The sequence below is a fragment of the Rhincodon typus genome, chromosome 9 (assembly GCF_021869965.1).
Source record: "Rhincodon typus isolate 14 chromosome 9, sRhiTyp1.1, whole genome shotgun sequence".
Taxonomy (NCBI): Eukaryota; Metazoa; Chordata; class Chondrichthyes; order Orectolobiformes; family Rhincodontidae; genus Rhincodon; species Rhincodon typus.
Genome location: NC_063340.1, coordinates 76,179,741 through 76,202,215, shown reverse-complemented (window position 1 = coordinate 76,202,215; position 22,475 = coordinate 76,179,741). Strand labels below are relative to the sequence as shown.

Below are 22,475 nucleotides of genomic sequence, written 5' to 3'. Positions count from 1 at the left end.
CATGTTGTCTCATTGATTTATTTTATAAAGCCTAAGGGCATGTTACATTGTTCCAAATTGTTTTACCTCACTTAATTTTCATTGCTTCTTATGTCACTGCTGAGGAAATTGAGGCAAAATCTTGAGCTTTTTAAAACAATAAGTAAAGTACGTCACACATGAAACATATTCTCGTTATGTTAATTCTGCATGCTACTGAGGACTTGACATCGAAGGCTTCACATCACCAAATGGATAGCTCAATGTATTTCACCTGTTTTCTGGGTAGAACTGGATCAGGTTTCAATTGGGGGCACACTTGTGGCAGCCAAATGGAGAAATGAGCAGTCATCATTGCTGTCGAAGTTGAACTGCAGCCCACGACATCATCTTGGACAGGTTGGTCCTGACATTGCACGGGCTTCTGTCCTAAATTTGAAAGACTTTCTATATATTTGTCCATGAGATATGGCTATTGCTGGCTAGACCAGCATTTGTTTGCCTGTGAGAAAGTAGTGGTTGTGGTGGTGGTGAACTGCTTTCTTGAACCACTGTAGCCCTTGGTGTGTTGGGATACCCACACTGCTGTTAGGAAGAGTGTTCCAGGATCTTGATTCATTGACCTGAAAGAACAGGGGCATGGTTTCAAGTCAGGATTGTGTGTAGCTTGGAAGCAAGCTTGCATTTGTTGTCCTTGTCCTTTTAGATAGCTGATGTCACAGATTTGGAAGGTGCTTTCAAAGCTTACTTGGTGAGTTGTTGCAGAACATTTTGTAGGTGGTATACATGGTTGCCACTGTGTGTTGGTGGTGAAGGGAGTAAATGCTGAAGGTTATTTTGTCCTGGTAGTGCATCTTGAGTTTAGTTAGTGATGCACCCATCCAGGCAAGTGGAGAGTGTTCTAACACCCTTACTGCAGAATTGGCAATAGATAATATTTGTAGGACTGATCCAGTACTGTTTCTGGTTGTTACAAACACCCAGGATGTTCATAGACATTGTGATGGTAATGCTATTGAATGTCTAGGAGAGCCGGTTAAATGAAGAAGAAAAAGCGCCACCCATTTGCAGGGAATTTAGTTATTTTTCAGGTATTTTGCATCCTCCTTGCACCATTATCCACTGGGCCGTTCCCATAGGTGTTTTGCAAACAAGTTATGGGTGTTATTGATTAGCTAATTCAGTTTAGCTTGAGACCAAAGCAAATCAAGTCAGTGGTTCACCATTCCAAAAAGAAATGTGGCATTTTCATATATATGTATTCAGCACTTTGTTTCCTGTGAATCTACCAAACTCTCTTCTATACTTCTGTACTGGTTAAAACATACAAATGGTTTCAAGAAGATCATATCCAGGCAATAATCAATTTTCTCAACGCATTGCATTCACTTTTATTACCTTCTTGTGTGATTTCTTTAATAACTTGGCAAATACACAACCTTCCTTTGATTACTGTTCAGTCTGCTTTCCTTTGGATGTCTAAGTTAATGATTAGGACTGGAAGAGCATGGGCTTTTCAACCTTGCCATTCTTCTGAATTTGAAGTGTGACATTTGAAGTGCAGTTGACTGAAAACACAAACACTTGACAGCATGTGCAGATATCTAAAATATACACACACGTACCTGCTAATATATTTTATATATGCACGTGTGTGTGCGTATGCTCATATTGACGCAGCACATCCATTTGTTTCAAATATGGAACCATTCACTTGGTAATTAAATGCCTCTGATGATTTGCGCGAGGTGATGGCCTAGTGGTATTATCACTGGATTGTTAATCCAGACACCCAGATAATATTCTGGGGACACAGCTTCGAATCCTGCCACAGCAGATGGTAGAATTTGAATTCAATAAAATATCTGGAATTAAGAATATAATGATGACCATGAGTCCATTGTCAATTGTTGGAAAAACCCATCTGGTTCACTAATGCCCTTTAGAGAAGGAAACTGCCATCCTCACCTGGTCTGGCCTACATGTGATTCCAGACCCACAGCAATGTGGTTGACTCTGAACTGCCCTCTTGGCAATTAGGGATGGACAATATTAGCTGCCTAGCCAGTGATGCCCACATCCTGTTAATGAATAAAGGAATTGAACAGCAGAACCTGCGATACGTTTGGTAATTCAGCCACTGTCAAATTTAACTCTTCAGTTGGAGTTATCTAATCTTAATTCCATCTCTCTGACTTTTTGCTGTGTACTTATATGGTTTTCCTTGATAACTTCACTTTTAAATGTTATTGTATAACCTCATTAGCCATTTGTGGCAAAATATGCCATGTTCCAATAATATCTATGTCGAATGTATTCTAGCGTCACCTTCAGTTTATCAACTGCTGCTTCACATTTCTTTGTATGTAATTGTATGTAATTCCATATCATTAATTGTTGCTTTCATATATGTTAACATTTTGTTTCAACAGCACAAATTTTCAGAAGAATAACCCTGTTCATAAACTGACTGAAGAGGAACTGTTGGCATTCACCTCTGTGAGTACTGCAGTCTCTTGTTCTTTCTCCTTTCAGGCTGTGTTCCCTCTTCACTTGAGATTCTTCCTGAACAAACATTGGCTGAAATTTTCCAGCCTTTTTCCACGTTATGTTTCCCTGTTGGGTGGATCCCCCTAATTTACTAGAGTTAATGGAATCTGAAAAATGTACGCAAACCGAAAGCCTGTGCAGTGTGCAAGCAAGTACTGAAAAGCAGTAGTTTTTTTAAAATGAAATCAGCAGTGCCTTCGTTAACAAACTTTTCTAGACAGCAAAAGCCATTGTTGCATATTTTAATGCTTCCTTGGGTATAGATTGTTAGAGGAATCAGTTGTTTTTAAATAATCTTTTTGAATAAAAAGCTATGTTCCAGAATGAAATCAGACCAGTTCTCATTATCTGAGGTTTGTGTCTCAATTCCTTCTCTGTGATATCAGTGGATGTCATGGCAAATTATTTCTATCCTCCAACACAACATTTCTTGTTTGAGGAAAGATCTCATGACCCCAGTTTCAAACTCTCATCAGTCATTGACTCATTGTAGTGCAGAAAGTTACTCATTATCCTAGGATCCTAGCCGCAGGTATTTATCATTTTGTGAATTGGCGGAAGGTGTCGAAGTAGTCCCCTGATGTGAGTGAGAAAAATGAGGGCAGGAGATGTCCGCTTAGTCCTTCAAGCCTGCTGTGTCATTCTTTTAGGTAATAGCACGTCTTCTACCTCCATTATCCCTTCTACACTATCCCCATATCCCTTGATTCCCTTAGTATCCAAAATTCTGTCCATCTTTATCTTGTGTTTTCTCAAGGCTTGAGATTCCACACTTGCTGGGATAAGAGAATTGCAAATCCTCACAACTCTTTGAATGAAAAAATAGAGTAACAAATTGATATATTTCTCTGTCAGGCCTGCAGTTGTAATGCCAAATCAAGCATTTGCCCAGAAAAGTTGTAATTATAAAGAATATCCCAACTGTTAAATGAACAAAATATGTTTAGAATTGATCAGTTCTCACTTCTGGATATGACTTTCCAATTTTTGAATGCATTTTCATTGTACTTTGCGGAAATTGTAGGTGCCCTTCTTCAAGACTTAATGTTACCTTGTGAAGACTGTTAGAAAACACGTGACACGATTACTCTTACTTTAGTGTTGCTCTTTCCACAGTTATGTGGTAAATATAAGGGCTTGATTTGAGAGGGAACTTTGAATTTCAATCCTCTGGAGAGCAAGTATATTTGTAGTTCTGTAAGCTTCTGTCAACCAGCTATTCTCCAAGATTGGCAGCTCCTGTGGGGAAACAGCAGAGCTAACACTTCGAGTCTGACGACTCTTCATCAGCTCTGATGAAGAATTACCAGACTCAAAATGTTAACACTGCCTTCTCCCCACTGATGCAGCCAGACCTGCTGTGTTTCACCAGCAATTTCAGTTTTTGTTTCAGATGTCCAGCATCCGCCATGCGCTGTTTTATTTTACCCTCCAAGATTGCTGCACGCCTCCAAGTCTGGTCTCAAAAGCATTTTCTTTTATCTACCAATTGTGATCGTGCCATTGGCTGTTCAGGCCCTAAGCTCCAAAAGTCAGTAATCAGTTTTTTTCACCCTTTGTTCTTTAAACATGCATTAAATCATACCTCTTTGTGGCCGCATGGTGGCTCAGTGGTTAGCACTGCTGCCCACAGCACCAGGGAGCCGCATTCGATTCCACCCTTGGGCAACCTTTTGTGTGGAGTTTGCATGTTTTCCCTGTGTCTGCATGGGTTTCCTGCGGGTGCTCTGGTTTCCTCCCAGTCTAAAGATGTGCAGGTTAGTTAGATTGGACATGCTAAATTCCAAAAGGGTTACGGGCATAGGGTAGGGAGGTGTGTCTGAATGCGATGCACTTCGGAGGTTTGGCGTAGACTCAATGGGCCGAATGGCCTGATTCATGCTGTAGGGTTTCTATGATTGATTCAACTTTGATCGTGCCTTCAGACATCTATACTACTACTTGTTTATCTGAGTCAGTGTCAAAATTTTGTTTAATAACACTTTATGAGGCAGCTTGGAATATTTAATATGTTCAAGGTGCAATATAAAAGCAAGTTGTCAATGCTGTATCACATTTTAAAATAAATTTTTCTAGGTTCTGTGTGCATTTATTTTCTATTAGACAACTTCTGTTAGAAGTGTACAAAAATCACCAGAATTAACTAAAATTAAGGCTACTTTGTCCTTAGTTTGTCTTTTAGAGGATTGATGTTCTTTGTTAAGCGTCCTTCCTGTAGTCTGTCACCCTGACTACATTGCTAAACTGAAAGTGTTGCACTTGGGTGGAATTTAATCCAGGAGACTATATAGCCAGGTGGAGAGCCAGTGAGAGCTCTGTTTCAACTCCTTTGAGAAATGGCTACTGTGTTAGATGCCAAACAGGCAATTAAGTGCTCAACGGCAAGCCTCCCCAGAATCAATGACTCTGGGGACAGAAGTCACGCCTCCGGAGAGCTACTGCCAAATAGAGCCTCTAATCATATTCACTCACCTGTTATAAGACAGTGAACTCAGAGCCCCATTGTTCTGAATGGTAGTACAGCAGTAGGTGGAAACTATGGGCTTAGGCCTGATGCCCAGTCTCTTAGCTAAAGAATCATATGGTACAAAGAGATTGTCAAATGGCCATGGTGCAAGGAAAAAAGACTTGAAATAATATGCTTTTCACAACTGCTGGGTGTCTTAAAGCACTTAGTCAGTTAAGTACTTTTGAAATGTAATCACTGTTATATTGTAGGAAACATGGCAGCCAATATGCATATAGCAAACTCTCAAAAACAACCATGTAATGATGACCAATTGTTTTGTTTTTTGTGATGTTGATTCAGATATGAATATTGGCCTGGACACCAGTGCCCTATTCTTCAAGGTAATGCTCAGGATTCTTTTGCAACCACCCAAACAGTCAGATGGGGTTTTCATTTAACATCTCATCTGAAATACTGCATGTCCATCAGTGCAGTGATCCCTGAATACTGCACTGGGGATGAGTCTTTACTTTTGTTAGTAGGCCCTAGCGTGGGACATGAATCTGGAATCTCGTTATTCACAGGCAAGAATGCAAAAGCTGAACTGCAGCTCATTTGATAATAACAGAAAAGCAAAATGGCAAATAGAGAAGAGTATCAGTTTATATGCTTATCATCTTAATTGTACAGGCCACTTCTTTTAAATAATCATATGCTTTTTTTGTGTAATGTAGCCATGCATTATTGAAATGTGTTATAGCTGCACTCTAAGAAAGGAAATGTAGATATGGGAAGTGGTTTGATGAGATGTTAAGTCCTGAGGACTATAGGTGTGTGAGAGAGGCAGAGAACCAAATGGCAGCATCACAAAAGTATTAAGAACCAACTTCTAATAATTCTGTTGTTTCATTCTGCTTACAGATGTGCCATAATCTCTCTTCATGGCATTATCTATTAGGACAAATTTTTTAAAAAATGTTTGTACTCAATCCTTCCACATAGTGTGTGGATTAGCCTCTGGCTAAGTATAGTGGAGCCAAAAATTTGAAGTCATGTTGTACGTGAAGAAGACCTGTTTGGTCATTCTGAAGGAATAGGCAATTCCACATTTGTGACAGCCTTGAAATCCTGGAACTGTATAGTGCTGTTTTTGGTTTGTTTGTGTTCTACCTATGGCATGAGTTCCATTTTAATTTTTGAATGTATTTCAGTACCTTTTAGCGTGTCCTGCCACTAACGTTCAGGTCTGGTGGATCAAATCTGAATCACTTATAAATCTGCTTTATTGTCGATGCTATCTGAGGCTCAAAATTAATTATGCTATCACTGGAAGAACAAATTGTTCCATTACATATAAAACTTTCAGGTTTATTTAGCAGCATAAAATGCTCAGACTAAATTTGTACAAATGCTGTCTAAATTGAATACACTTCTGTATTTTTTTTCTGATTTGGAAAATATTTTGTATACATCATTGGCTTCTTTCTTTCTGAAAGAGTAATAAAGTTTGACACAGCTGAAATTGGGGTCAGATGTGAGAAGTGTTTCTTAAAATTCCCTGGTGTGGACATTCAACTGCAAGGCAAATGCTTTGTCAGCTATCGTAGAACAAGTACAAGCCATACGTTTTCCCACAGACATTTTACTACTTAGTGGGCTCAACCTTATAACCATCATAAACTAAAAATCATGATCAAAGCAACTGCCCTTTGGCAGAAAAGCCTGCTTCACTTTGTTGAGGGAAATACGGTCAATCCTGAGAAATTGTCCCACTAAAATGAACTTTGAAGGACAAAGCTGGGTGATCTCCTAAATTAACTTACATTTTCCTACCATAATGAAAGGATTATGTCCTCTGAACTGTTCTCATTTTTCTAACCGAAGGGTTTAAACAACCATATATGTAAATTGTTTAGACTATAGACTTGCACAACAGTGAAGATTAACTTAAAAATTGAAGCAAATTTTAAGGCACAGTGGGAAGGTGTTCAGAAAGAGAAATACTCAGAATGAAGTGTAGGTAGGGGCATTGAAAATTAAATTGAGTAAAATCAGTTTATGAAAGTATCGGATCAGCAGGGCAGCTTCAGATGCCTTATGACATTGTTCCGTTTTCAGGTGGTTAGTTTGGAAAACCAGATTTCGCCATAGAGGCCTTCTGTCTTCATTCATTCTTACAATAACTGTGAAAACTTGTCTCTTAGTTGGAGTAATCTTGTTACCATGAATCACTGAAAGAATGAGTATCTGAAGTTTGCCTAGCCATTTTGTTTTCAAGGTGTCATGAAACCATAATATATGGAACTTAGTGATTACTATTTCACAACCGTATGGTATATTCGCGATATTTTCCTGTATTTTTCTTGTGTTAATTTTAATGAATCTTTATGTTAACTAATGCACAGATTTAAAAAAATAGGCTTTTTGAATCAACCTGTTCAGATATTGTTACACACCTCTGGAGCAGTGGGGGTTGGATTTGAACCTAGGCCTTGAAGTTCAGGTTGATTACGAAATCCTAGGTGTTGAAGGGACAATGATGCAAGGTTTCGGATGGAACGATATTTGGAATTTCAGTGGAACTGTTTTGAGACAGCCCAATTCCTAGGACCAGCTCAATCAATTAGGAAACTACAATAATCAATACTGTCTTTTGTAACACCCTCCCTGGGACAGAAACTGCACTGCAAGTGCCCCTTTCCGTCAACATCTATTCACTATAGTCAATCGAGGTAAATGGCTCGTATGTCTGTCTGGCCCAATTCCTATTATGACAAACAGGAGGCTAGAAGAACACAGCAGGCCAGGCAGCATCCGGAGGAAAGGAGCAGTCAACGTTTCGGGTATTACCCTTCTTCAGAATTGGATGTGGGGTAGGGTGAGCTGCAGACCTTTATGCTGTTCAGCTAGTCAGTTTTCCCAGCTTGCCATTCAGTTGGCCAGTGTTGCTTTTAGTGTCTCAAAAGACTTGTTATTTTAGTAAATATGTACATTCCGCTATCTACAAAAGGCAGCAAATGGATGAGAATATCACCACCTGCAAGTTCTCCTTCAAGCCACTCACTGACTTGGAAATACATCGCTGTTCCTTCAGTGTCGTGGATCAGAATCCAGGAACTACCTCCCTAATGGCATTGAGGGTTTACCTCTACCACATGGACTCCAGCGGTTCAAAACATTGGTGTGGGCAACAAATGATGGCTTAGCCAGTAGTTCCCACGTCATGTGAAATAATATTTAAAGTAACAGAAGCGAAATAAAGGTTACACAAGGTGGATGAGTGGAGAAATTAAGAATTGATAACAGATAAGATAGTGGTGTGACTTTTGCTATTGCTGTTTATCTCAGTACCTAAATTTCAAATTAACCCAGCTTGATGATTTGATTATCTTGGTTGGCCAGTTATGGTGTTATTGACAATTATTTTAGCAAATATGAATCTGCTGTAAGGCTGGGTGAGCTTAGACCAACAGAAAATGCAACCCAAAATTTGACACAGAATTATTAGTCTCACAGTAGATGCCATAATAATTGCTGATGATGAAGTTGGATGTGATACATTGGTTCAGTAGTGATAGTTTTCTCAAGTTGACCTTAAGCCACGTGCATGGGAAATAAAAATCCCTCAACATCTGGGTGCTGTTAGGACTCAGAAGTGCTTTATATCAATGTATTGTAGTAAAGATGAACCCCAATTTCATTGTGTGTTACTGATACCTCTCAGCACATTGAGCACCAGAAAATTGCCTGCATTTGTGATCACTCCAAGAGTGCCCCACTTGTCTGGTTTGTGCTAAATGGTGTCCACTGTAAATATATCTAATCTGATGGTGTCATGCTAAGTAATGTCAATTCAGTCATCCCAACCACAATAAAATGTTTACACATACACTCTGGTTTGCAGTAAATCTCTGAGATGCATTGGAACCACATGGGTATTCATATGACCCATTACTACTTACATTGAAAATGCCAGATATCATACCACTGTTACATCGTAATAAAGCAAGTAGAGTGACTAATGTATTGAGCTAGTTTTTGTGTTTAGTTCTGGTTCTGGAAATGTCTCAACTTGTGGGATATTACATTCAATGTTAATCTGCTGCCAGAGGCTAGGTCTTCAAACACTTGACCTGTTGAAAGTGTGTTGAGTTTGTCTGTTGACCTAACTGACATTTAATGTAGCTGAACACGTATGACAAGGCTGAAATGCTGTGTTTATATTTCTGGTACTGCAAAATGGCCAGTTAGGACTCCTTCACTGTGACGCTGTTTTGGAAAATGTTATTGGTTCTTCCTCTTTCTTCTTCAGTTTTCCTTTGCAGTTTTCCCATTAGCCCTTGATTTCAGATGCCAGCAAGCTATATTACAAGAACAACAATTAATTGCGGTTTGAAACTTGAGTTCATTAGGAGCACAGTGGAAATCACTAGTGTCTGTGTTGATTCTAATGATTCAATTTGAATAAGAGAAATCAGCCTGGATTTCTGTCGTAGAAAGTTGCTAGAAATTGAAGTGGTAAGAACAGGATTGACTATAATGACCAAATGGAGCATTTAAACATGTAAGTGTTTTGTGAGCTTTATGTTTGCTTTATGTTGCCATGTCATACAGAAAGGATTGTTTTTATATAATGCTTAATAACATCCATCTGAAACATCCTATAAAGTGCTTCATAAACAATAAATACTTTGAGCAATCCAGGTTGCTATAAAGCTTGATAGTTATTTTGTGTAGGAAGATTCTAAAAACATCAGTGAAATGAATGAGTAATTGATCCCTTTTGTGGTAGCATTTCCGGGGAAAATAGCAGCAGAGCTTCCTGCACTTCTTCAAACAGGGCCATGGATTCTTTCAATATCACCTGAATCCCAGAAACTTGCAAACAGGTCGAAGCGCAATAAGTCATTTAAGTATGGAAACCGACAATACTCATCAGTATTCACAATACTAAATTATATTAAGAGATTATTTCCAAAAGAGTGGTCTGCAGTTGTAAACCTCTGATTCCAAAGTCAATACCAACAACTTGCATTTATGGACGCCTTTCAAAGTAGTAAAATATTTGAGGCTCATTCTGGGAGCGTGTGAGGCAAAATATTTTGGGGTATTTGAGTAGGTATTATAAACAACTTTAAGGAGCAAGGTGATGAGCAGAGGTTTAGCAAGGGAATTTCTGATCTAGGGGTGAGGCAACCAAATGGTATCGCAGCAGAGATTTGGATGAGTCCTGGTTTAAGGAGATTGACAGGTGGAGGATTGGCCAGGAGAGCATTGAAATAGTCAGAATGCTGGCACTGAGTAAGGCTGTCAATCCAGTATGTTGCTACAAAACTGGAAAAAAGTGTTTTTTTAGTGAGTTCTGAAGCTGTTGTGTGCGTGAGCAGGCATCTATCCAGCCTACATGTAGGTGCTGAAATCTGCAGGCTGGTTAGATGGTTGTCGTGCACACAGCACGGGCCCACTTTACTGTCTGAAAAATAAATTCAACCTTGGAATCGAAGCTGCATGTATGTGATTATCTGTCCATTTAAGGGAAACAAAATCTGTTTCTGCGTCCGTTATACGGCTTCTGTTATTACAATATGCACATATCATTCGATGAAGCACATGATATGCCTGTACTTTTCCCAAGCTATCCAGCGAAACCTCTGGTTTTGATCAGAAAAATTAGCTGTGGACTTTTGTTGTTTTCATCACAAAAAGAATGAGAGAAATTGAATGGTAGTAAGCTGAAGTAAAAAGAGGGAAAATGCACAATAGGTCAGATCAATATCAGTATTTGAAAGAAAAAGCTTTACATTGTAACCCTTTGTTAGACCACAGCATTAATTTCTTCTCCTTTGAGTCTGATCAGATTTCCAAAAGTTTTTTTTTTACTATAATAACATAAGAACTAGGAACAAGGATAGACAGTTCAGCTCCACGAGCCTGCTCTGCCATTTGATACATTCATGGCTATTTGCATCTTGGCCCAACTTCTCTCTACTGCCTGATCTCCATAACCCTCCAACCCATTTGATCAGATGGACCAGTGGACCAAGGAGTCGCAGATGAAGTTTAATTTAGATAAATGTGAGGTGTTGCATTTTGGTAAGGCAAACCCCAGGGCATGTTTTATCCAGTTAATGGTGGAGCCCTTGGGAGTGTTGCTAGGGGAGCAGGTGCATAGCACTTTGAAAATGGAATCGCAGGTGGACAGGATGGTAAAGTTGATGTTTGGCATGCATGCCTTCGTTGGTCAGTGCATTGAGTTCAGGGGTTGGGGGGTAAAGTCGCGGCTGTACAGGATATTGGTTAGGCCACTTTTAGAATACTGTGTTCAGTTCTGGTTTCCCTGCTACAGGAAAGATGTTGTTAAACTTGAAAGAGTTCAGAAAAGATTTTCAAGGATGTTACCAGGATTGGAGGGTTTGAGTTACAGGGAGGGGCTGAATAGTCTGGTGCTTCTTTTTCCCCTGGAACTTCGGTTTCTGAGGGATGACCTTATAGAGGCTCATAAAATCATGAGGGGCATGGATGGGGTGAAGGGCTTTTTTCCAGGGTAGGGGAATCCAAAACTAGAGGGCATAGGTTTAAGGTGAGAGGGGAAAGATTTAAAAAGGACCTGAGAGACAACTTTTTCACGCAGAGGGTGGTGCGTGTATGGAATGAGCTGCTGGAGGAAGTGGTGGGAGTGGGTACAGTTACAACATATAAAACGCACCTGGATGGTTACATGAATTGGAAAGTTTTAAGAGGGATATGGACCAAGTGCTGCCAAATGGGATTAGATCGGTTTAGGATATCTGGTCGGTGCAAATGAGATGGTCTGAAGGGTCTGTTACTGTGTTGTATAATTCTATGACTCTATTACCAATTAAACATCTATCTCCTCCCCAAATTTATTCAATGTCCTGCATTCCACTGCAATCTGGAGTATAAATTCCACAGATTCACAACGTTTTGAGAGAAGTAATTTCTTCTCATCTCTGTTTACATCAGCTGGCCTCTGCTACCATAAAATACACCTATCCCAGTGTTAGCAGGAGAAGGCCTTTTGGCTCAACTTTTCTGTGTGACTCTTTGAAGAAGCTATGCAATTGACCCACTCCCCTATTTTCCCATGGCCCTATATGTTTTTCTTAAGCATATAATTGATTCCCTTTTGAAAGTTGTTCCTGGTCTGCTACCTTCACCCTTTCAGATTGTGCTCAACTCTGAGTTTAGATATTCTCATCCCCTTATGTATGAGAGGAGCTTCCAACTCCTGCTTTCGACTCTTCAGAGTGTCAAATGCATGTCTTAAGATAATTAGATTTAGTGCACCATATAAACTCCGCCGTTCTTGTGTGGTCAGCTGCAGCACCGAAAGAGACATGCTATCTTTTGGATGATAAGATACCTTTCTGGTGGACACAATTATCGCCATTCTTTGAAAAAGGTCAGGAGACCACACCTAACATCTTGGCCAATATTCATCACTAAACCAGCACCAACAAAGCAGGTCAATTGTGGCTTTTTATCTCATTGCTGTTGTGAAATCATGCTCTGAAAATTGGTTGCAACATTCATTATAGCAGTAATCTCACTTAAAAGCAACTTTGTTGGAATTAAAGTAGTTTTGGGTGTCTCAAAGCCATTACACAAGTGTGCATTTATTAAAATAAAATTGCTTTTTTAGTAGGGCAAATCTACAATATTGTTTAGAGCAGTAGAAGTTTACCTCATATACTGACTTAAAACAAATTAAGCAAGCAAATGTCTGTGCTGATGTCAAGCTTTCATATGTCTCCAGTTTGTAAAATATAATTCTTCTGTTGGGCTGTCTGTTATTGATGGTGCCCATGTATAGCTTTCAATCAGGAGAAATCTCAAATTCTGAACTGAGAGCTGTGAGTTCAGTTCTCAGGATTGCCTGCCATTTGTGCCTGTCTACCTCTGAGCTTTGTTGACTCCCAATCCCTCAAGTTTGAACAAAGCAAGTTTAGGCCATAGAATGGGAAATCTAGCATTGCATTCAGCTTGAATCATGACTGTCCACTTCTCAATCAGTGTGTCCTTCTTTCTCCCTCTTGCTGTTCCAGCTGGACTGAGAGTTGTTTGCAAGGGAGGAATTGTGATCTGTTACTCTACTGATTGGACTTGGGCAAAAAAGAAAACGGCGTTTGACTGGTTTCATTTAACTCCCAAAATAAAATAGAATTGACTTCAGTGTTAACTAGCTGGTAAATATGTATAAAAATTAATCCATTTATGGTTTCATAGTAACTGTCCAGGCATGATTTATTTTTCAGTGAACTGATCCTGATGAGTTCTGCATTTGTAAAAACATTCTGCATGATCCCTTGAGCTAATCTATGAGTATAAGATGTCTGGAGATTTATAGTACAAGTAGTAAAGGTATCACATCATGACAGCAGTAAATTGGTGCCCCTTGCCCTCGGAGAGTACAAAATAGTCTCTCCCGTCTCGTTATTGAACTGAACAGAAGCATGCAATTCATTAATCAAAATGTGACTGTTAATATTATGGAAACAAGCTCTTATCTTGGTATGTGATTCTTGCAGTTTGTCGTCAAAATATGTTAATGCGAAGTTTGAGGATTTGCTTTCTTTAAATATTTGTCTTCGTATTCTCTGAAACCAGCTTTCTAACTGCGTTTGTGTGTGAGATATAGAAAATTCAGTGAAGTGTTTGTTAGGAGGTCCATATCACCATCTGTTTGAACAGTTTCAGTGTAAATGGTGATTTTGGGGACAGGAAATGCGTTAGCTATTTTATATTCGTTCTCTAGAAATTAGGAAATCAGTCTCACCTAATGTGCTGTATATGATGTCTTGTTCCAAACTACAGTCTGGGTTGTCAGCATCTAATGGCAGTTAGGGTCTCTCTATCTCCATTCAGCCATACCACCCATATGTGGTCACTGACTTTTTTTCTGACCCATTGAAAAACAATAGGAATTAAAGTCAATAATATCAGTCACTGTTAGGGACCAGATTCCATGATGGGTTACAACTTTAACTGATGGTTCATATGGGTTTGAATGCTCACCAAATTTCAAGGGATTAAAATACCTCACATCCACTGGCTGTGTAACCCCTATGGGAAATGAGTTTAGTAAGCACTTGTTACAATTTGCGCCACAGGACTTACCAGCAATTATGTTTTTAATTGGCAGTGAGTTGCTATTTTCGTTTGTCTTGTTTATACTGTCAGTTAGCCCAATGGGAGCACACACGCGTTCTGCTGCCATATAATTACCAGCTTTACAGTGGCCTGTGAGAAGCAGTCTAGTTAATTATTCTTGGATTGCCTGATGTTGAAGTACAGGAATGGTGTTGCAGTGAAAAAGCAAATGGTTTCTAATGTGGGTTTTTGTGTACAGTGCTGGTTTGTGAATAGGTGACATCAACACTTGAGTTATCATCACAGTAATGTCATGCATGGCATTGTCAGTATTGAGCATTCCAGTGACATGTACAGTGCTGGTCAGGAGCGCAAGGTAGTTAGGAATTGTGCCTAATTTGAGTTCCAAAGTGATATAGATATGGTGTAAAAGGGATCAGAAATTTGGCTGGTGTGAGAAATAGAATCATTAATCTTGTAATGCAGGAGATTGTAATTCAGAGGCTGTTTTAAGTTGGGGCAGAACAGAATCAACTAATTCTGTAAGTTTTCTGGATTGTAGTCAGCTTGACAATTCTTAAGACCAGCAGAAATACAAACAGCAATAGGCTCTTCGGCCCCTCAAGCCTGCTCTGCCAGTCAATAGGATCATGGCTGATCTGACATTCCTCACTTCCACTTTACTGACTTTTCCCATAACCCTTCAATAAAATGTACACTTGCATATTTTCTGACATTAAACTTTACCACGACTCCCCCACCTTCTCAATATCCTTTTGTGGTCTTCTCTGATTACCTCAAGTATTACCTGTACCTCCTCTTTTGTTGCCATTAATGTATTTTGACACCATTCCTTCAATGTCTCCATCCAAATCATTGCTGTAGGCATTGAACAGAAGTGGTATTGAGGTAGAACTCAACGCCATCAAAGTATGGGTGAAATCTGATAGCACATATTTAAACAATGTCACTGAAGGCAGCATGTAGATGAGAAATAGGAGAGTCAGGGGGAAGATCCTAATAATCTTTGTTAGATGAGAAGAGAAACAATTCCAGAAGGTTCTCTGGGTATTGGTAGATAGGAAACAGGAGAAGAAAGGGAATTCCTAAAGAGTTGAACTGCTGGCTTTGGGAGAAGTCAGTGTAGTCAACTATGTCAGTCGTTGGTGACAGGTTTGAGAAGGATGAGGAGGCTTTGTACAATTCAATCATTATAAGATCAACTAGAGTTCAGGGTTTTCGAGGCTCCCTGCTGGAAAGGGCAGTGAATGTATCTGTAAACGAGTAGGATAAGATTTTGTTTGTCTTGATGTCCCTTGGAGCGAATGGGATCAAAGGTTATGGGGAGAAAGCAGGATTAGGCTATTGAGTTGGACGATCAGCCATGATCGTGATGAATGGCGGAGCAGGCTCGAAGGGCTGAATGGCCTCCTCATGCTTCTGTCTTCTGTGTTTCCCCTTTGTCTATGTTGTTGAAACAGCAACCAGTGCCCATTACTTGCGGCAGAAGGGTTGTCTGTTGGGTGTCAACTGTTGCCACTCCTGTTGTGCACCAGCTGCTGGAGAAAAAGAACATCTGTTGTCAGTATCTAATGGCAGTGCAAGAAAGTGGACATAATGATATTGTCACACAAGTAAACGTATTAACATATTCTGGTTGGACTGATTTCAGAAAAATCAAACATTAAAACGACTGGCAAAAGAAAACCATGTGTGAATAGATAAGCAGATCACCCGTTTACTAATTTTAGTAGCAAAAACGTGACTGACTTGAATAGCTGGAAAATAGTGAATGAACATATGTGAGGAAATGCTGCAGCTGTAAGGCTAGTGGTCTGGATGTATGTCCCCATCTTCGGTTTGGCAGCAGCCTTTTTCAGATATTATTATTTAGTATCAAAATACTATACTCCCAGTTAATAGAGCATGCTTCACATCACATGGACTCTTCTCAGCACCTCTGGCCATGCAGACATTCTGAGTTTGCCATTTATGAGGAAGGGCAACCTCTGGTCATATGCATATGTTATACATGCACGCATTTCAATCCAGTATATTAGTAAACTCTGTTGGGTCTTCCTCTTCCCAGACTGCACAGCCCAGTAAACTCCTGGTTCAAGAAACACCTGTGCAGTTAGTATTAGGATATGTAGTGGTAATGATATCACATGAGTTCATATCATATCATAGCAAGCTGTGACTCTGACTTCAAAAAAAAGAATAAATAGCCATGAGAGCTGCTGGGATTGTACCCAGCAGATTGACTCTTAAAGCTCTCTGAAATAGTTTAGCAAAACATTTGAGCAACCACAAATGAACAAGTGTGGTATCACCATCCAGGAATGAAATCATAAGTGAATTCATTGAGTGGAAGATGCATTCTATCTTTCCTTCTTGCAATGTTCTTCTTTATGAGTGGATTGCAGAACCATCCCAATGTCGATGTGAAATAATCTCAGAACAGATATTTGCCACTTGTTTTAATGTTTGATTTTTCTGAAATCAGTCCAACCAGAATATGTTAATAGGATAAGTATGTTGCAGCTCACACTTGGCCAGCAAAAATAACTAAGTAAAAAATAACAGCTAACTGCAAGGATATCTGTTGTTCCTTGCTAACATTTGACACATTTCCTAAACAAGACTGTGGCTTTGTGCTGTGGGGCTGAGCTCAAAAGGAGCTACATCGAATTGTTCTGACTCTGAGAATTTACTGAATGAGAAGACTTTTATCTCATGTGTTTCTACTGGATTTAAAAGTAGAGTGCCATCAGTTTCATTTTGCATAACTTAGCATTGTGAGCAAATTGTCGCCAATAGAATAGTGCTGATCAATAAAGGCAGGGATTTATTTACAACTAGGAAAATGACATGTTATCCTCCTCTGCCACCCCAGGGTACTTACATTGTGCAAAACTTGGTATTGTAAAGGAAACGTCATCGAAATGATGGGAGCATCCACTAATGAGAGGGATTTATGAACAATTGGAAAACTTGATGGCAGTCTATGGGCTGAGACATAATAAATACACAGTGAAGCACTTTATGCAATAGGCAGGTATGAGTAGATTAACTGAACTATTCAGATAAGCTCACACATGCAAAGATGGGAAAATTAGAGTCACTGAACTAACTTTGGCTGTAGGTCATGTTTTTGTTGTCTATAGGAGCTGATGGGCGGGTTCCCAGTCAGTAAAATGTGGTGCTTAAAGCCAAGCTATTCTTTATTGTAAACTCAAGGCACACTGAGCTCATGCACACTCCCCTACGCTTCTCCCCTTCTGGGCATTTCAAACTGAGCAAAACGTATGCCGCTCCCAGTGCTTTGGTTTCATATAAAAACAGTAAGTAAAGTCAGCTGCATTTGACTGCAGTTAATTTTGATTAATTAACGTTTGGTTCCTGTAGAACTGTGCTCACTAATTCAAGTGAGCTGCCATCAAATATTAATGAACAGTAGATCAAGTTGTTTTATTCTTCCATGTGAACCTTGCTGCTTTTTTTACAGTGGATCAGATATTTGGACCCGTTGAGAGTTATACTTATTAAATGGCATCTGTGTGGACCTCTGACTACAAGAGAACCTAAAATACAAAGCGTTTATGCTGCCATTTTCATTCTAGAGTTCACATAAGCTTAACCTTATTGGTGCACGCACCCATCTCAATGAGAGCAGAACGTAGCTTTGATTCTTCCATAATTTTGGCAATGCAATTGTGCCAGCATTTCAATGTAGTCTTGCAGTCAAGGACCTCTGAAATTCATGAGTAGAATACAAGCAAAGTAATACATTATTGATAGAGGACAATATGAGAAATAAGGCCAAGTGATAGATTAGAATGATGGTGGATTTGTCTAAAGATGATGTGATGTTAAACAGGTAATTATTGAGTATTTCATCTTTAATATTAAGAAATAGCAGAGCTATTAGGGTGGCCCTGAAGATGCTGGCTGCTAATCTTTGAATCAATTATAATATAAATGTTCATAACCAGCAAGCAAATATATTAAAAACTAGCTCATGAGGACACAACCCTGGAAAGGACTGGTTAATCTGTATTGTGCTTTCTGGTAAATCAGTAGATGCTACAGCTCCAAATGTGTCATATTTTAGATACAAGGTTCCCATTGGATCCACGTAAATAGGAGAGAGGTTTCAGGAACTATGAGATTACCTCAGAACTGGATTAAGTCGAGCAAACTGCAGAATTGTGATCTAAACTGGGGCCATGCTATTGATCACACTATATTTTCAGCTTTGAGGTACAGCTTGAAGAGTCAGTAGGACAGAAACCTCCTATCTGTTGGTTGCAAAGGCCCATCTGAAATGGTTGTGAAGTCAGTTCTTCTTGTGGAGGTAAACCTGCTTATGGGATTGTCATAGTTCAGCATCATTTGACAGTAATTTGGCAATCTCCTGAAAACCATTAGGATAGCTACAATGGGAAGTTGAAAATACTGTTACAGTTCAGTGATTGAGCTGCTTTTCCTGGACAGAGTGACTCTTGGTTTCCTCACTTACATATCCTGCTGTCAGATCCACTCAGTTTAAATATGCTTCCAACAGACCCTGTACATATTGAATTACTTTCTCTGCCCTCCCTACCACGGTTCTTTCCCCCTTTCATTTTAAGCTATTTACACTACAGTTGGGAGAAGTTGCACCATTGGGCAGCTTTCAATAACTTAACAATAGTCGTACATTGTAATAGTGCCATTGCAGCTTTAACTGTGTGCAGCTGTACATAGCACCAAGTGAAACAGGCAGTGTGATGTAAACACATAAGTACACATATAAATTGCACCAACAGAACCATAACTGGCAGAAAGCAAATCCTATGGGTATGATTCACTTTCCAATAAGCACTGTGGTTCTTGTTGGACTTAGTTTGGTTTAGAATGTTTTTTTGGATTCTTTCTTGAGGGATTGTCTTATGTCCACACTAACCATTATCTCAAATACATTAGAGCACTTTAATGTGGGAATTTTCTTTTAGTGTATTAAAGGATGTTGGGTGTACATGACGAATAGCTCTGACTTCCTTGTGAACAAAATTAGCTTTGCAGAAGATGGGAGTCCCTTTGTGCTTGAAATAACAGGATGTGTAGGAAGCTATCTCTTTTTCTCATGCACTGTTAACTCTACCCTGTTTCCTTGGGCCTTTCTTTTTTTCTTTTAAGTGTGAATTCAGCTCATTCCAATAGATCTACCCATTCGAGAATGTTGTAAAGTTCAAATGCTTGGCTGTCTTAGATTGTAATTCCCAATCAACTAGCGAAGTGAGACAGATTGCAAGTAAATCATATTTGGAAACACTTTAGTATAAACATCGGGCATTTGGGTGGTCCTTTCAAAGCATTGACAGCATTGTATTTCCCTTGGGTCTAAGTGTCTGCCAGTTATTTCAAGAATTAGTTGGCGTAGTAACCTGAAGTCAATATTGGTTTACATCATTATTGGAAGCCATGCATGTTTCTTATCTCGGGTTGTGTTTTTCTTAAATAAAGCTTATTTTTCCTTTTTGCTTTTTCTTCCCTTGCCCTGTCTGTTCTAGTCCTGGTGAATTATGTGCAGATATATCGCAGTGAGATAGCATTCAAGTGAAAGACTGTTGAATTGTAAAAATGCATCTTGCCTCTGCTAAAGTTTGCTGTTCAATCCCCACTTAAGAACAGAGGAATCCTTTCAGAAGCATGGCTGATGACCTGAAATATCAGCCTGAATTACTAAACCCTCATTGAGGTGGGCAAAGGCACCTATTTATGAGTGGGTTGGTCTGTTTACACTATATTGTGTTGCTTTGCTGGATTTGTTTAGTATTTTAAATGTTTAAAAGGCGAATGAACATTTGTCATTCTGGTCATTTCACTAAAATTAGTTATTACAGCTTGCCACATCCATCAATGACATACTATGAGCAAAACTTAATTTTGCTCGAATATGGAGAGAATCAAATTTTGATCTTTTATAACGACTTACAAAATAGATTTGTTGCTATATTTTAATTTTGTTACATCTGTAAGTAAGAGAACTGGCATCATCCTTCTTAATTTCTTAAGCACGTCACCCTTATTGGATATACAAAGATATGATGAGATTGCGCCCATCTCACCAAAGACAAGAGTTGAGATCTGAATGTTTCAAAAGCTGGCATTAATGAGGTTTGAAATAACAAGGTGTAGAGCTGGATGAACACAGCTGGCCAAGCAGCATCAGAGGAGCAGGAAAGCTGACGTTTCGGGCCTAGACCCTTCTTCAGAAATGGGGGAGGCGAAGGGGGTTCTGAAATAAATAGGGAGAGAGGGGGAGGCGGATAGAGGAGAAGATAGGTGGAGAGGAGACAGACAGGTCAAAGAGGCAGGGAGTAAAGGTGAGTGTAGGTGGGGAGTTAGGGAGGGGATAGGTCAGTCCAGGGAGGATGGACAGGTCAAGGGGGCGGGATGAGGCTAGTAGGTAGGAGATGGGAGTGGGGCTTGAGGTGGGAGGAGGAGATAGGTGGGAGGAAGGACAGATTAGGGAGGCGGGGACAAGCTTTAGTTTGTTATCTGTTCGATTGATTTTCTTTTGGCGCACTTACTTTCAGGGTGGGTCAATTGAATGAGAATCAACTTCTAAATATAGAAAATATGTTTATAGTATACCAGCAAAATTGAAAATACACACCAAATACTAAAATAGTCTTTTAAGAGTCTGCTTTAATTTTTAACCATTTTTCTGAATGTTAACTTTCAGTGCGTTTTTTTTGTGTTTCAGTATATACTGTCTCAGCCGAAGTTCTGGGCCATTCAGGTGACCACCCTAATGTTGAGAACAAAACTAGAGAAAGGTAGCCCTCGTCGGATTGAACGTGCAATGATGCAGACACAGGTAGGACATTGCTGCTACTGTGGTTACAAAAATATTTATTAACTTTTACAAATAACATGAGAATTGGGCAGGATGTCTGTCAGTACATCCCTGTCTATCTGGTGTGCAAAGGAAATTGGCCCATTAAAATGTCCAGTTTGTATGAAGCAACATCCTGAGCAGTGACCTACAGCTATAGATCCTGTGGATAATCTGTTCTGGTAAGTAGAAACATCCTGATTGTTTGCATAAACTCTCTCATTCACCCCACCCACTCTGAGTCATGTAGGAAACCAGCCGATCCCGCTGGTGCTATTGAAGCTCAGAAAGTTAACATGGATGCTCTAATTCTTGAATGTTTTGTTTGACAAGTGATTTGTTGGGTTGAAATTCCTCTGAGAAATTAGGAACTGGAAGTATTTATTTTGCATGCCATCAGTGTCTAGAATCAGGAAATCAAAATTAAGTAGGGGCATACATCAGTGAGGCACAGATCTTGTTGTCTAATGAAGCTTTTATTGCAGCAAGTAACATGCCAATATAGAATGCACTTTCATTTATATAACACTTTACTTCACTGCAGCTGACCCACAGCAATTGAAGTGCTCTTGAACTGTTCTGAGGAAGGGTCACTGGACCCGAAACATTAACTCTAATTTCTTTACACAAATGCTGCCTGACCTGCTGAGCCTTTCTAACAATTTCTGTTTTTGTTCTACCACTTTTGTAGTGTAGGATGTATATATATATCAATGAGATATATTATTAGATAATTACCAGGTATCAGATTGTCCATGGTGTTGGTTAAAGGATAAATTACAAGACCAGGGCAGAGAACTTCAGCAATAGTGTTGGTACTCAATTTCTAGCATTAAATCTCTCTGTGAAAATTAATGGATTTTAGAATTAGAATTAGAATTAGCTTTTATTGTCATGTGTACTCACTTGTATGAGCAACTTACGGCAATATCTTAGGTACAAATGTACCTAGGCACAGAATCTTAGTACGAAGCAGAAAAACAAAAAAAGCAAGCCAAGAAGTTAAGCATTACAGTCATTCTTACTAAAGCGTAGACAAAACAAAGAAACACAGTTAATAATTCAACATCACAGTCCTGGGCTCATATTCCTCTCAAGGCTTGACTTCGCCCTCATCACCACCTCAGGCTGCCTGCTCCCACTCCCACTCCCACTCTCGCTGTCTCTCTGACCACCTCAGGCTGCCTGCTCCCGCTCTCGCCGCAGATCCTGAGGCTGCCTGCTGCCGCTCCCACCGTCGGCCTCCTCAGGACATGCTGCATCTGTGATGCTCCGCAGCTGCTTCCCTATGTGCTGCTGCAGGTCTCTTCCCTGCGCTGTTCTGCGGCGCACGCTTTTGTAGGGCCCACTGCTTTGGGGACTTGCTGCTGGCACCTGCCACTGCAGTTTTCACCTCCGGTGCTGAGGAGAGAGAAGAAAGAAAAGAGAGGAAAAAAAAGGAAAAAGGAGGAAAAAGAACAGACGGAGCAGAGGAGCTCCAACAGGAGCGTCCTACACTGC

General features: G+C 39.7%; 1 long non-coding RNA gene across 1 annotated transcript; it reads left to right on the top strand.

Annotated features, from left to right (window-relative positions):
* The first annotated feature begins 302 nt into the window (after window positions 1-302).
* On the top strand, window positions 303-20,955 carry LOC125483935. Its single transcript, XR_007262804.1, has 3 exons — window positions 303-378; window positions 2,412-2,478; window positions 20,844-20,955. It is a non-coding gene; the product is annotated as an uncharacterized LOC125483935 (long non-coding RNA).
* Window positions 20,956-22,475: the final 1,520 nt, after the last annotated feature.